General features: G+C 53.4%; 2 non-coding genes across 2 annotated transcripts in view; both read left to right on the forward strand.

Annotated features, from left to right (window-relative positions):
• Positions 1-10,851: 10,851 nt before the first annotated feature.
• LOC126318006 (5.8S ribosomal RNA) lies at positions 10,852-11,006 on the forward strand. Its single transcript, XR_007557096.1, has one exon. It is a non-coding gene; the product is annotated as a 5.8S ribosomal RNA (ribosomal RNA).
• Positions 11,007-11,194: 188 nt separating this feature from the next.
• LOC126317914 (large subunit ribosomal RNA) overlaps positions 11,195-12,500 on the forward strand; it is a 4,222-nt gene continuing 2,916 nt past the window's right edge. Inside the window, exon 1 of the ribosomal RNA XR_007557020.1 lies at positions 11,195-12,500. This exon is cut by the window's right edge and continues 2,916 nt beyond it. This is a non-coding gene — a ribosomal RNA (large subunit ribosomal RNA).

A 12,500-nucleotide genomic window follows, 5' to 3' on the forward strand; every position in this document is an offset into this window, starting at 1 on the left:
GTCCCTTAACCTAACCCACGTTGTCCCTTAACCTAACTCAATTTGTCCCTTAACCTAACTCAATTTGTCCCTTAACCTAACTCAATTTGTCCCTTAACCTAACTCAATTTGTCCCTTAACCTAACCCACGTTGTCCCTTAACCTAACTCAATTTGTCCCTTAACCTAACCCACGTTGTCCCTTAACCTAACCCACGTTGTCCCTTAACCTAACCCACGTTGTCCCTTAACCTAACCCACGTTGTCCCTTAACCTAACCCACGTTGTCCCTTAACCTAACCCACGTTGTCCCTTAACCTAACCCACGTTGTCCCTTAACCTAACCCACGTTGTCCCTTAACCTAACCCACGTTGTCCCTTAACCTAACCCACGTTGTCCCTTAACCTAACCCACGTTGTCCCTTAACCTAACCCACGTTGTCCCTTAACCTAACCCACGTTGTCCCTTAACCTAACCCACGTTGTCCCTTAACCTAACCCACGTTGTCCCTTTGCCTAACATAGTTCACTGCTCGGAATCTCTGGTGTCGTTGTTATCCTCATGTAGATGTCTTGCGAGTGTTGCTTACTTTCCACATATTCCCGCTATCCACTGTCAATTGTACTGCAATAGGACTATATCGCCGCCCCCCCCCCCCTCTGTCCCCCTCTTTGTGTCTCTGTCCTCTCAAGCTGGTCGGTCTGGCGTTTGAGTGTTAAATGAGCCTCGCAGCTGTTCAGTTGCATTCAGATGTCGACGCCCTCAGTGTACGTCGTGGTATGGTCTGTGTCCATTGTCCGCTGATGTCGTACGCGTAACCCACACGCTGTACCGATCATCGGTCGTTACGTACAGAGTGAAGTAGTGTGATACGTGTGACCGTACGCTGGCTGTGCCCAACGGTGTCGAATCTCAATTTCCATATGTTGTGCTCGATGCTACTTGTCTCGTCTCCCAATAACAGCTAGGTTGCACTGTGGTACGCCGTAGAGGCGTGTGGGAGGAACGTACGAACGCATTGTATGTCACCCTGGGTCGCTGGGGGTGGTGGTGCGGTGAGTCAGGTCAGGTCAGGTCAGGTCAGGTCAGGTCAGCGTGAGCCGTCTGATGTAGTGACGCGTGTATTCCGACTTTGTCGTATTGCCTCACACAAAGTGCTACCCTGGTGGACCGCGTTCCATATCTGGGACATGCCGCAGATGCCGGTTGACAGTGGATCGCGGAAGGGACATCGCATACGTGCGCGGGCCACCTTCCACGTGTTCTCTTCTGCACATGTCGCAGTGTGTATGTGGTCTGATGTAGCGTGTCGTGACACATGACATCCTGGCATGCAAGAATTGTTGAATTCGCAAATGTAGGTGGACATCTACGTTTACTGCCCAAGATACGCAAATGAACTGGAAATCCGTTGTTGAGCGGTTGTTCACGCTGGAGGTGAATCTGTGATGGCGACGATCGGTACAGCTATTAACCGGTTGTTTCAGCGGTACCCGCCACATCCACACACGTGACTAGGTCCATGTGGGTATGAAGCGATACGCGGCGGTGGCTTGGTGGGACTGTTCCCGGCCGGTGAAGGGGGGCCGCCCGGCGTGTTGGCCGCGCGCTGCGTGGGCGCACGCGCAACAGGCGGCTGGTGGGGGGCGCCGAGTGGCAGGAGCGCCAGCCGACGGGCCCGGCAGGCGGTGCAGCTACGCTGCGGCGCACCCTGCACGCGGCGCCTGGCGGCCAAAGTTGGTTCAGCCGAGCCCGGTGCGAAGCGCGGTGGACATCTGCAGTGTGCTGGTCTGATTGAGGACTGTGTGCGTTGAGGATGCGCCGCCGCCTGGCACTCGGCGCCGCGACGCCGTCTGCTGCTCGGTCGCCCCAGCGGTTCTCGCAGGTGGTTTGTATCGCAGTTGTGCGGACGTGTTGGCGCGTGCGCTGTGCTGGGAGAGTTCGCTTCTGCACCCAAGTGGGGCTTTGCCCTTGTGTGGCGCTGGCGTTGGAGCTGCCGGTCACCATAGGTGGCGCGTGTTGTCTCCCGCCGGCAATGCCACGACAGCACGCTCCCGGGCCTCTGTCGGCAGCGGCAAGCTCAGTTGGGAGCAAGGGTGTTCGCACTAAAACCGTCTACTCGCCTAACTCCGGGCGATTGCGCCTCTCTCGAAACCGACCAAGTACCTAGGACGGCGCTGCGCGCCGCCGGGACCTGAGAGGGTTTCGAGGTGTATCGTGCAGGGGAGCTCGGCCTCCTCCTGTTTGCAGAATAATTGAGCGGACGCTTGCGTGTTCGCGCGGGCCCCCGGGACACACTCCCGGGCGGCCGGCTGCTCAGCTCTAGTTGACGCAGCTCCCTGGTTGATCCTGCCAGTAGTCATATGCTTGTCTCAAAGATTAAGCCATGCATGTCTCAGTACAAGCCGCATTAAGGTGAAACCGCGAATGGCTCATTAAATCAGTTATGGTTCCTTAGATCGTACCCACGTTACTTGGATAACTGTGGTAATTCTAGAGCTAATACATGCAAACAGAGTCCCGAGTCTGGCGTGAGGTCGGTCGCTCGACGGCGCGTAGGCTCGCACTGGGGCGTATCGCTTCCAGACGGGCGTGCCGCGGCAGTCCTCACAGGGGAAGTGACGCGTCTCTTACAGCCTCTCCTTCCCAAGTGGCTCTTTCCGCCTTCCCGTGGTGCCAGACGTTAAGCTTGGCTTTTTGCCTTGCGACAAAAGGGAGAGCTGCGACCCAACCCGATGCGAAAGCGAAGGGTGCATGGCACAGGGGGAGCTGTGTCGAGGGACCATACATCAGTCCCTTCTTTTCGCAGGGCACAGAACAACAGGTGCTCTGCATGCCGGCGATCTCGTTTGTCGACGTGGGATCGCGGCGCGTGTCGGCAAGGGTGCTTCGCCGCGCCCCTGGGTATCCGGGGCGTGTTCTGCCAAACCCAGGTGGTGGTAACATCGCCTGGGCCAGGTTAGATGGGTCCAGACCGCCGAACGCCTGGGGGACCGGCCCGCCACCTGAGTAGGAGTGGGTCCCTGGCCGAGAGGTGGAAACTCGGGCAAGTAGGCGGCGAAGGGCGAGAGGTGCATCCGCCTCTCCGGAGTGCGGGGTGCAGTTGCCGGGGTGCGTCGCGTGAAATCGCCGATGACGAAGTCACCGAGGGGGACCAGTGCGCTGGAAACGGCGCGCTGAACCCAGCAGCTCTGGAGTGCTCTTGACCTAGGGGCGAGGTCGGTGAGCGAGCTGCAGAAGTCCCCCCCCATGCCAGAGGAGCCGGTCCGGGGCAAGAGACGGGCTCCCACCCCCTTTTTTTTATCACTCGTTCATCATGGCTACACCAGAAACGAGTGATTCGAGTGCGCCAACGCGAGCTTCCGTGATGTCTGAACCCGCTCCTCAGGACGAGTCGGGACAGGCAACTGAGGAAAACGTTCTACAAAGACACACGAGAATATCATTGCTCCTCGAGCAACATATTAAAAATGGTAAAATTAGTCAAGCGGCTCTGACTATAATCAAAAATGAACTGGCGGCGTGGGCTATCGCAAACGCCAAGCTTGAGGGCCGAGTGGAAGAACTGACAAAAGAAAATGAGAGACTAAGGAAACAACCCGGAAAGACCTGGGCGGCGGTGGTCGCACAAGCGCCACCAAAACCGCAGACTACAAAGGATACCATTGCAAAAGTTACTAAAAGATCTGACACAACGGTATTCCTAAGAACCCTACCAGGCCAAGACACTAGCGTAAAAAGAATACAGGAATTGCTTACGACAACTATCAATCCAGCTAAAGACAAAATTAAAATAAATAAGGTAAAACCCAGCAGAAACTCTGTCATTGTTGAAGTAGCTTCAGAAGAAGACAAAGAGAAACTGTTAAATAATGCAAAACTAAACTCGGTGGTCAAATGCGAGCCACCGAGGAAAAGAAACCCATTGGTCATCTTGTATGATGTACCAACAGTCATGACGAATGAAGAACTACAAAAATCTATAAAGGCTCAGAATTTTGATGATATGACAGAAGAAGAATTTAAAGCAAACTTCAATTTGAGATTTAAAACCGGGCCTCGGGACCGTGATGTGGTCCATCACGTTGCCGAGGTCTCCGCTCACATGTGGAAAAGAATTACAGCAATGGGCAGACTATATGTCGGTTTTCACGCCATTAATACACGCGACTTTCTGGTCGTACCGCGTTGCCACAATTGTGGAGATCTCGACCACGTTTTGAGGCACTGTACCAGGGGGTCGGCCTGCTCGAAATGTGGCGAGGATGGCCACGTCAGGAAGGACTGTAGGGCTGCGGCGGTTTGTATCCCCTGCAAGAGACGGGGTAAAAAGCCCTGTGGTACCACGGGACGTAGCTGCCCCACCTACAGACTTCTGGAACAAAGGCTTATTTCAAGAATAGACTATGGCTGATCAAACCAAAGCCAACAGGATGCCCAAAAGGAAATCCCCTAGCAAAAGGAGGAGGGATGCCCTGAGGGCGAGTGCTTTCAAGCTTTTCTTGAGGTTGCACATGGGCACCACAACCAGAACCGTAGATAAAAGCACTCAAACCGACTCTACCACTACGGATAGAGGGACACAAACGAGGCCTCTGGCAGTCACGCTCCCCTCCTCCCCAAGCAGGGAAACAAGGCCGACAAAAGACCTACGGCAACGGCATCCTGTACCAGAGACGGTGGCAGTCTCAGCAGAATTAAATATAACAACAAAACAACCAGTTCAAGAAAATAAAATAACTAGTTCAAGTGAACCAGATGCAATAAAAGATCCTGTAGTGAGACTGCCACCTGTCGATCCAGTCAGAGTCTATCCAAACCTGGAACTCACCATGCAACTGGCGAGGCTGGAGCAGCCGACTACCCTGACCACTGCCTTGAGACATGTGGTTCGGGTGGGACATGAATATGGACAGAGAGTCACCTTCTCGGTAATGGAGGCTGTGGACAGAATTCAACTCAAGTCAGTGAATCTCCCCACTGACTTCGGAGCCCTGCGTGACCTACTAAAGAAAGTCTTTGACAGACGTGGAGAAAAATTCGACCTGAATGAAATTTATCGACAAGCTGTTCTGGCAAATGGACGTATCACATTCGACTGGAACAAAACATGGCCTCATGACAGGATTCACACATACACTCCATAGACAACTACATGACGGAAATCACCATTGGCCAACTAAACACCCATAACAGCAGACTTGTCATGCAGGAGTTGCGAAGGGAAGTGGAGGAGAGGAGACTGGATGTGGTCTGCCTGCAGGAGCCGTACTCCCTAAACGGGAAGATTGCTTTCACAGCTGCGACCTGGCAAGTCGTCTGCAGAGGTGAAGACCCAAAAGCGGCAATTATTATCACTAACAAACTGATAAGGGCTACAGTTCTAACGCAGTTCACAACCAGCCACTGCAACGTCGTGGAGCTGCAATCTCCAGCAGGAGCTATTATTATGATCAACACATACTTTCAATATGGTGATGATATTGAAAGACACCTAGCTCATCTCACCACAGCTATCACGGCGTTGCGGGGGCGGAAAACATTTGTGACTGCCGATATGAATGCCAAATCCCCCTTATGGTACAGCGGCACCAGGGATCCCAATGGAGAGAAGGCAGAAGAAGCCATCATGGCCTTGCAGCTTGTAGTGGCTAACAAGCCAGGCAACCCTCCGACCTATGCGGCGGGAGGGGGCCAAGGCACAAACATCGACGTGACCCTGGCTACGCCAAACGCAGCATACCTAATCCAGCAATGGAAAGTAGTTGAGAATGCCACTACAAGTGACCACAATCTTATTACTTTCAACATAGGAGATGGCGAGAGCCGCTGGGCCATGGGGTGGGAAATACAATACAATTACAATAGAGCCGACTGGGAGAGACTTGCTGGGGAGTGCGACATTCCTCCGATATCAGAAGGTGACGACCACAGACACTTTGACGTTGACAACAGAGCCGAAGAACTGGTCTCAGTAATAACTCGAGCAGTCAAGGCAGCCGTACCTACTAGGAGGAGGGCCATGGCGGCCTCTCCATCACCATGGTCTGCTGAACTAGAGGAGATGCGCCGGTCGGTCAGAAGGCTCAGGAGGCACTACCAGCGCAGTGTCGTCTGGCAAGAAAGACAAAGATGGCTGCAGCTTTACCGGGAAGCCAAAGATAACTTCCAAAAACAGCTACGGGAAGTTAGAACAAAAAGTTGGGAACACTTTGTTCTGAACCAACTAGCATTAGACCCATGGGGAGTTCCCTACAGGCTTGTCCGGGAAAAGATCCGTTCTCCGATGGAGCTTTCAACCGTCAGGCATGGGGACCGGATGACGGGGTCTTGGCAGGAAACTGCTGAGGTCCTTCTCCACTCCCTGTTGCCTGATGATACAGCGGATGAGACAGCTGCGGGAGAATAACAACAATGCGTATGAAAATGATATGGCAGTCTACCCATTCTCAGAAGAAGAGGTAGCTGGCCACATAAATTCCCTGAAGAGAGGAAAAGCTCCTGGGCCAGACGGTATTGTGGCGGAAGTGGTGCAATTCCTGGCCCCCCAGATAGTCGCCCCTCTAACTCATTTATATAACGAATGCCTCAAGCAGAAAAAGTTCCCTCGAATATGGAAGAGGGCAAATGTGGTAATTATAAAGAAAGGGGCTGACAAAGACCCAGCAGAAACCAAATCTTATAGACCTATCTGCCTGCTTGATCTGCTTGGGAAGATTCTGGAGAGACTTCTGGCTGATAGACTGGCGGCACACCGAGTGCTGTGCGGAATGAGCAACAGGCAGTTTGGCTTCAGGTCTGGACGATCGGCATCTGATGCAATCGCCCTGGCGGCCGAGGTCTGCGGCTCTACCCCGTACAAGTACGTTGTTGGCATCATGGTGGATATAAGTGGCGCCTTCGACAACCTGTGGTGGCCTTCGCTCTTCTCCTGCTTAAGGGAGAAGGAGTGTCCAGGGCCGCTATATGGCTGTCTGAGGAGCTATTGTGAAGATCGGGAGGTCTGGCTATCATCTGCTAGCACAAGAGTAAGGAAAACTATCACCAAGGGATGTCCCCAGGGTTCCGTACTGGGTCCGCTGTTCTGGGACATCCACATGGAACCCTTACTAGATACATTACAACAAAGCGACGAAGTGCTGGAGGTGATAGCCTACGCAGATGATCTCCTCCTACTGGTCGGCGGCCGTAGCCGAGAGGACATAGAGCCTAAGATCGAGAGAGCAATAAACACACTCCAACTATGGTGCCGCAAGACAAAAATGACAATTTCACCGGCCAAGTCTACCTATCTTCTTCTAAAGGGACAATTAGCTCGTAACCCAACTATTAGGATAGATGGATCACCAGTTCTCCGGCGACGTGAGACACGCTATCTAGGTATCATCATTGATGAAAGGTGGACTTTCAGTAGACACATTGAAACCGTAACTCAAAGAGCTTTACAGGTACTCAACAACCTCATCTCCATTGGGCATAAGCGGTTTCATCTTCCACCACATCTCATCAAACTCTATCATAACAGTATACTAACATCCATAGTGGGTTACGGATCCGGAGTCTGGGCACACAGGCTCACGAGGGTGGTGCCCGCCATGACAGTGAGGAGAGTGCAGAGAAATATGATCCTGAGATCAGTGGGGGCATACAGAACTACACCGGGAGGAGCCCTGTTAGTTATTATGGGGCTTTGCCCCCTGGATATCAAAATTCGGGAGCAGGCCGCTTGGTACTGGACTAAAAAGGGGAATTTGGAAAAAACCGAGGAAATTCTGGGCAGCAGGACAGAAAATAAAGTAGAAATTAGGAAAAAAGGGGAGCTGCTATGGCAACTTTCGTGGGAAACCGAAGAAACAGGGCGACGTACCTTTGAGCTCCTACCAGATGTTAGGGAAAGGATGGAAATGTCACATTTCGATCCATCCCGGGGACTCATCCACTTCCTCACTGGGCATGGACCGTACTCGACATATCTATGCCGATTTGGTAAAAAGGCGACACCTGCGTGTGACTGTGGTGTTCCGGAGGGTACTCCTGACCATGTAGTCTACGAGTGCCCCCTTTTCAATGATGTGGCCTCAGTACTGCGGGACCAACTACCACATAACGACACTTTTAGACTAATCAGACATCGCGACACTTTCGACATCATAAACAAACTGGCTAACGCGGTATCTCAGAAAGTCCTAAAGGACTACCTGAAAGACCTATAGTAGCACAAAAAGAGATAACCCAGGACACAGATAGAGTATGATACCCTACTCCCAAACCGCCTGGGCGCGGAAAGGCCGACTTCCTCAGTCTGAATCCGCCGCGCCACAGGACTCTGGGGGGGTGGGGTGCAGCCTTACCAAACCAGACAACGCACCGGACTTGACATTAGGATAAGTTAGTTGTAGGACTTAGTTTTTAGATTTTATTATTAGTAACCTGCAGCGATCACCATCTCGGCCTGCCCAGTGTCAGGGGCACGCTCATTGGGGTTAGCTCAATGAGCAAGGCTCTACAGTAGGTTTATATAAATTAGCTGACACAACTGTAACGCTGTAGGATTAGTAACTAGTCTAAAGATTAAATGTTTGTAGTAGACTAACAATAATGTTGCCCATTGCTTACTGTTCACTTATATACTAACTAGTTACTACATAGAACTTAGAATTAGCTGCTAATTACCCTTGTATAACTAACTTGGCCCACTAATCAAATAAGGCAGTGGGCTAGATGTAAAATTAACATTGTTTATGGAAATAAAGAATTTTTTAAAAAAAAAAAAAAAAAAAAAAAAAAAAAAAAAACAGAGTCCCGACCAGAGATGGAAGGGACGCTTTTATTAGATCAAAACCAATCGGATTGGCTTGTCTGGTCCGTTTGCCTTGGTGACTCTGAATAACTTTGGGCTGATCGCACGGTCCTCGTACCGGCGACGCATCTTTCAAATGTCTGCCTTATCAACTGTCGATGGTAGGTTCTGCGCCTACCATGGTTGTAACGGGTAACGGGGAATCAGGGTTCGATTCCGGAGAGGGAGCCTGAGAAACGGCTACCACATCCAAGGAAGGCAGCAGGCGCGCAAATTACCCACTCCCGGCACGGGGAGGTAGTGACGAAAAATAACGATACGGGACTCATCCGAGGCCCCGTAATCGGAATGAGTACACTTTAAATCCTTTAACGAGTATCTATTGGAGGGCAAGTCTGGTGCCAGCAGCCGCGGTAATTCCAGCTCCAATAGCGTATATTAAAGTTGTTGCGGTTAAAAAGCTCGTAGTTGGATTTGTGTCCCACGCTGTTGGTTCACCGCCCGTCGGTGTTTAACTGGCATGTATCGTGGGACGTCCTGCCGGTGGGGCGAGCCGAAGGGGTGCTTTCGCGTCCCGAGGCGGACCCCGTTTAAATCCTACCAGGGTGCTCTTTGTTGAGTGTCTCGGTGGGCCGGCACGTTTACTTTGAACAAATTAGAGTGCTTAAAGCAGGCAAGCCCGCCTGAATACTGTGTGCATGGAATAATGGAATAGGACCTCGGTTCTATTTTGTTGGTTTTCGGAACCCGAGGTAATGATTAATAGGGACAGGCGGGGGCATTCGTATTGCGACGTTAGAGGTGAAATTCTTGGATCGTCGCAAGACGAACAGAAGCGAAAGCATTTGCCAAGTATGTTTTCATTAATCAAGAACGAAAGTTAGAGGTTCGAAGGCGATCAGATACCGCCCTAGTTCTAACCATAAACGATGCCAGCCAGCGATCCGCCGCAGTTCCTCCGATGACTCGGCGGGCAGCCTCCGGGAAACCAAAGCTTTTGGGTTCCGGGGGAAGTATGGTTGCAAAGCTGAAACTTAAAGGAATTGACGGAAGGGCACCACCAGGAGTGGAGCCTGCGGCTTAATTTGACTCAACACGGGAAACCTCACCAGGCCCGGACACCGGAAGGATTGACAGATTGATAGCTCTTTCTTGATTCGGTGGGTGGTGGTGCATGGCCGTTCTTAGTTGGTGGAGCGATTTGTCTGGTTAATTCCGATAACGAACGAGACTCTAGCCTGCTAACTAGTCGCGTGACATCCTTCGTGCTGTCAGCGATTACTTTTCTTCTTAGAGGGACAGGCGGCTTCTAGCCGCACGAGATTGAGCAATAACAGGTCTGTGATGCCCTTAGATGTTCTGGGCCGCACGCGCGCTACACTGAAGGAATCAGCGTGTCTTCCTAGGCCGAAAGGTCGGGGTAACCCGCTGAACCTCCTTCGTGCTAGGGATTGGGGCTTGCAATTGTTCCCCATGAACGAGGAATTCCCAGTAAGCGCGAGTCATAAGCTCGCGTTGATTACGTCCCTGCCCTTTGTACACACCGCCCGTCGCTACTACCGATTGAATGATTTAGTGAGGTCTTCGGACTGGTACGCGGCATCGACTCTGTCGTTGCCGATGCTACCGGAAAGATGACCAAACTTGATCATTTAGAGGAAGTAAAAGTCGTAACAAGGTTTCCGTAGGTGAACCTGCGGAAGGATCATTACCGACTAGACTGCATGTCTTTCGATGTGCGTGTCGTGTCGCGCAACACGCTACCTGTACGGCAGTGGCCGTGCGCCGCGTGCGGAACCACGCGTGCCTCTCAAAACTAGCGGAAGTGTTGTTGTTGTGTGGTACGAGCGCTGAAGCTCTGGAGCGGCTGGCCTGCGGTACCTGGCGCCTGGCGCCGGTTTTGAATGACGTTCGCCCGAGTGCCTGTCCGCTCCGGTGTGGAGCCGTACGACGCCCATCGGCTGTGAGGCCGTTGGACACAAAAAAATAGTGGAACAGGGGCCGTCAGACGCCTCAGTCCCGCAAATGCTACTGTCTTGAAAGAGACAGTGGGAGACTGAAAAGGAAAAGATCACCCAGGACGGTGGATCACTCGGCTCGTGGGTCGATGAAGAACGCAGCAAATTGCGCGTCGACATGTGAACTGCAGGACACATGAACATCGACGTTTCGAACGCACATTGCGGTCCATGGATTCCGTTCCCGGGCCACGTCTGGCTGAGGGTCGGCTACGTATACTGAAGCGCGCGGCGTTTGTCCCGCTTCGGAGACGTGGGAGTGTCGTGGTCGCCTGTGTGGCCGGCCGCGTCTCCTTAAACGTGCGATGCGCGCCCGTCGCCTGGCGGTTCGCATACCGGTACTTTCTCGGTAGCGTGCACAGCCGGCTGGCGGTGTGGCGTGCGACACCTCGTACAACGACCTCAGAGCAGGCGAGACTACCCGCTGAATTTAAGCATATTACTAAGCGGAGGAAAAGAAACTAACAAGGATTCCCCCAGTAGCGGCGAGCGAACAGGGAAGAGTCCAGCACCGAACCCCGCAGGCTGCCGCCTGTCGTGGCATGTGGTGTTTGGGAGGGTCCACTACCCCGACGCCTCGCGCCGAGCCCAAGTCCAACTTGAATGAGGCCACGGCCCGTAGAGGGTGCCAGGCCCGTAGCGGCCGGTGCGAGCGTCGGCGGGACCTCTCCTTCGAGTCGGGTTGCTTGAGAGTGCAGCTCCAAGTGGGTGGTAAACTCCATCTGAGACTAAATATGACCACGAGACCGATAGCGAACAAGTACCGTGAGGGAAAGTTGAAAAGAACTTTGAAGAGAGAGTTCAAAAGTACGTGAAACCGTTCTGGGGTAAACGTGAGAAGTCCGAAAGGTCGAACGGGTGAGATTCACGCCCATCCGGCCACTGGCCCCCGCCCTCGGCAGATGGGGCCGGCCGCCCGCGCGGAGCAATCCGCGGCGGGGTCGTGTCCGGTTGCCTTTCCACTCGCCGCGGGGTGGGGCCGTTCCGGTGTGCGGTGGGCCGCACTTCTCCCCTAGTAGGACGTCGCGACCCGCTGGGTGCCGGCCTATGGCCCGGGTGCGCAGCCTGTCCTTCCGCGGGCCTCGGTTCGCGTCTGTTGGGCAGAGCCCCGGTGTCCTGGCTGGCTGCTCGGCGGTATATCTGGAGGAGTCGATTCGCCCCTTTGGGCGCTCGGGCTCCCGGCAAGCGCGCGCGGTTCTTCCCGGATGACGGACCTACCTGGCCCGGCCCCGGACCCGCGCCGCTGTTGGCTCGGGATGCTCTCGGGCGGAATAATCGCTCCCGTCAGCGGCGCTTCAGCTTTGGACAATTTCACGACCCGTCTTGAAACACGGACCAAGGAGTCTAACATGTGCGCGAGTCATTGGGCTGTACGAAACCTAAAGGCGTAATGAAAGTGAAGGTCTCGCCTTGCGCGGGCCGAGGGAGGATGGGGCTTCCCCGCCCTTCACGGGGCGGCGGCCTCCGCACTCCCGGGGCGTCTCGTCCTCATTGCGAGGTGAGGCGCACCTAGAGCGTACACGTTGGGACCCGAAAGATGGTGAACTATGCCTGGCCAGGACGAAGTCAGGGGAAACCCTGATGGAGGTCCGTAGCGATTCTGACGTGCAAATCGATCGTCGGAGCTGGGTATAGGGGCGAAAGACTAATCGAACCATCTAGTAGCTGGTTCCCTCCGAAGTTTCCCTCAGGATAGCTGGTGC

Source organism: Schistocerca gregaria, unplaced genomic scaffold (assembly GCF_023897955.1).
Source record: "Schistocerca gregaria isolate iqSchGreg1 unplaced genomic scaffold, iqSchGreg1.2 ptg000649l, whole genome shotgun sequence".
NCBI lineage: Eukaryota > Metazoa > Arthropoda > Insecta > Orthoptera > Acrididae > Schistocerca > Schistocerca gregaria.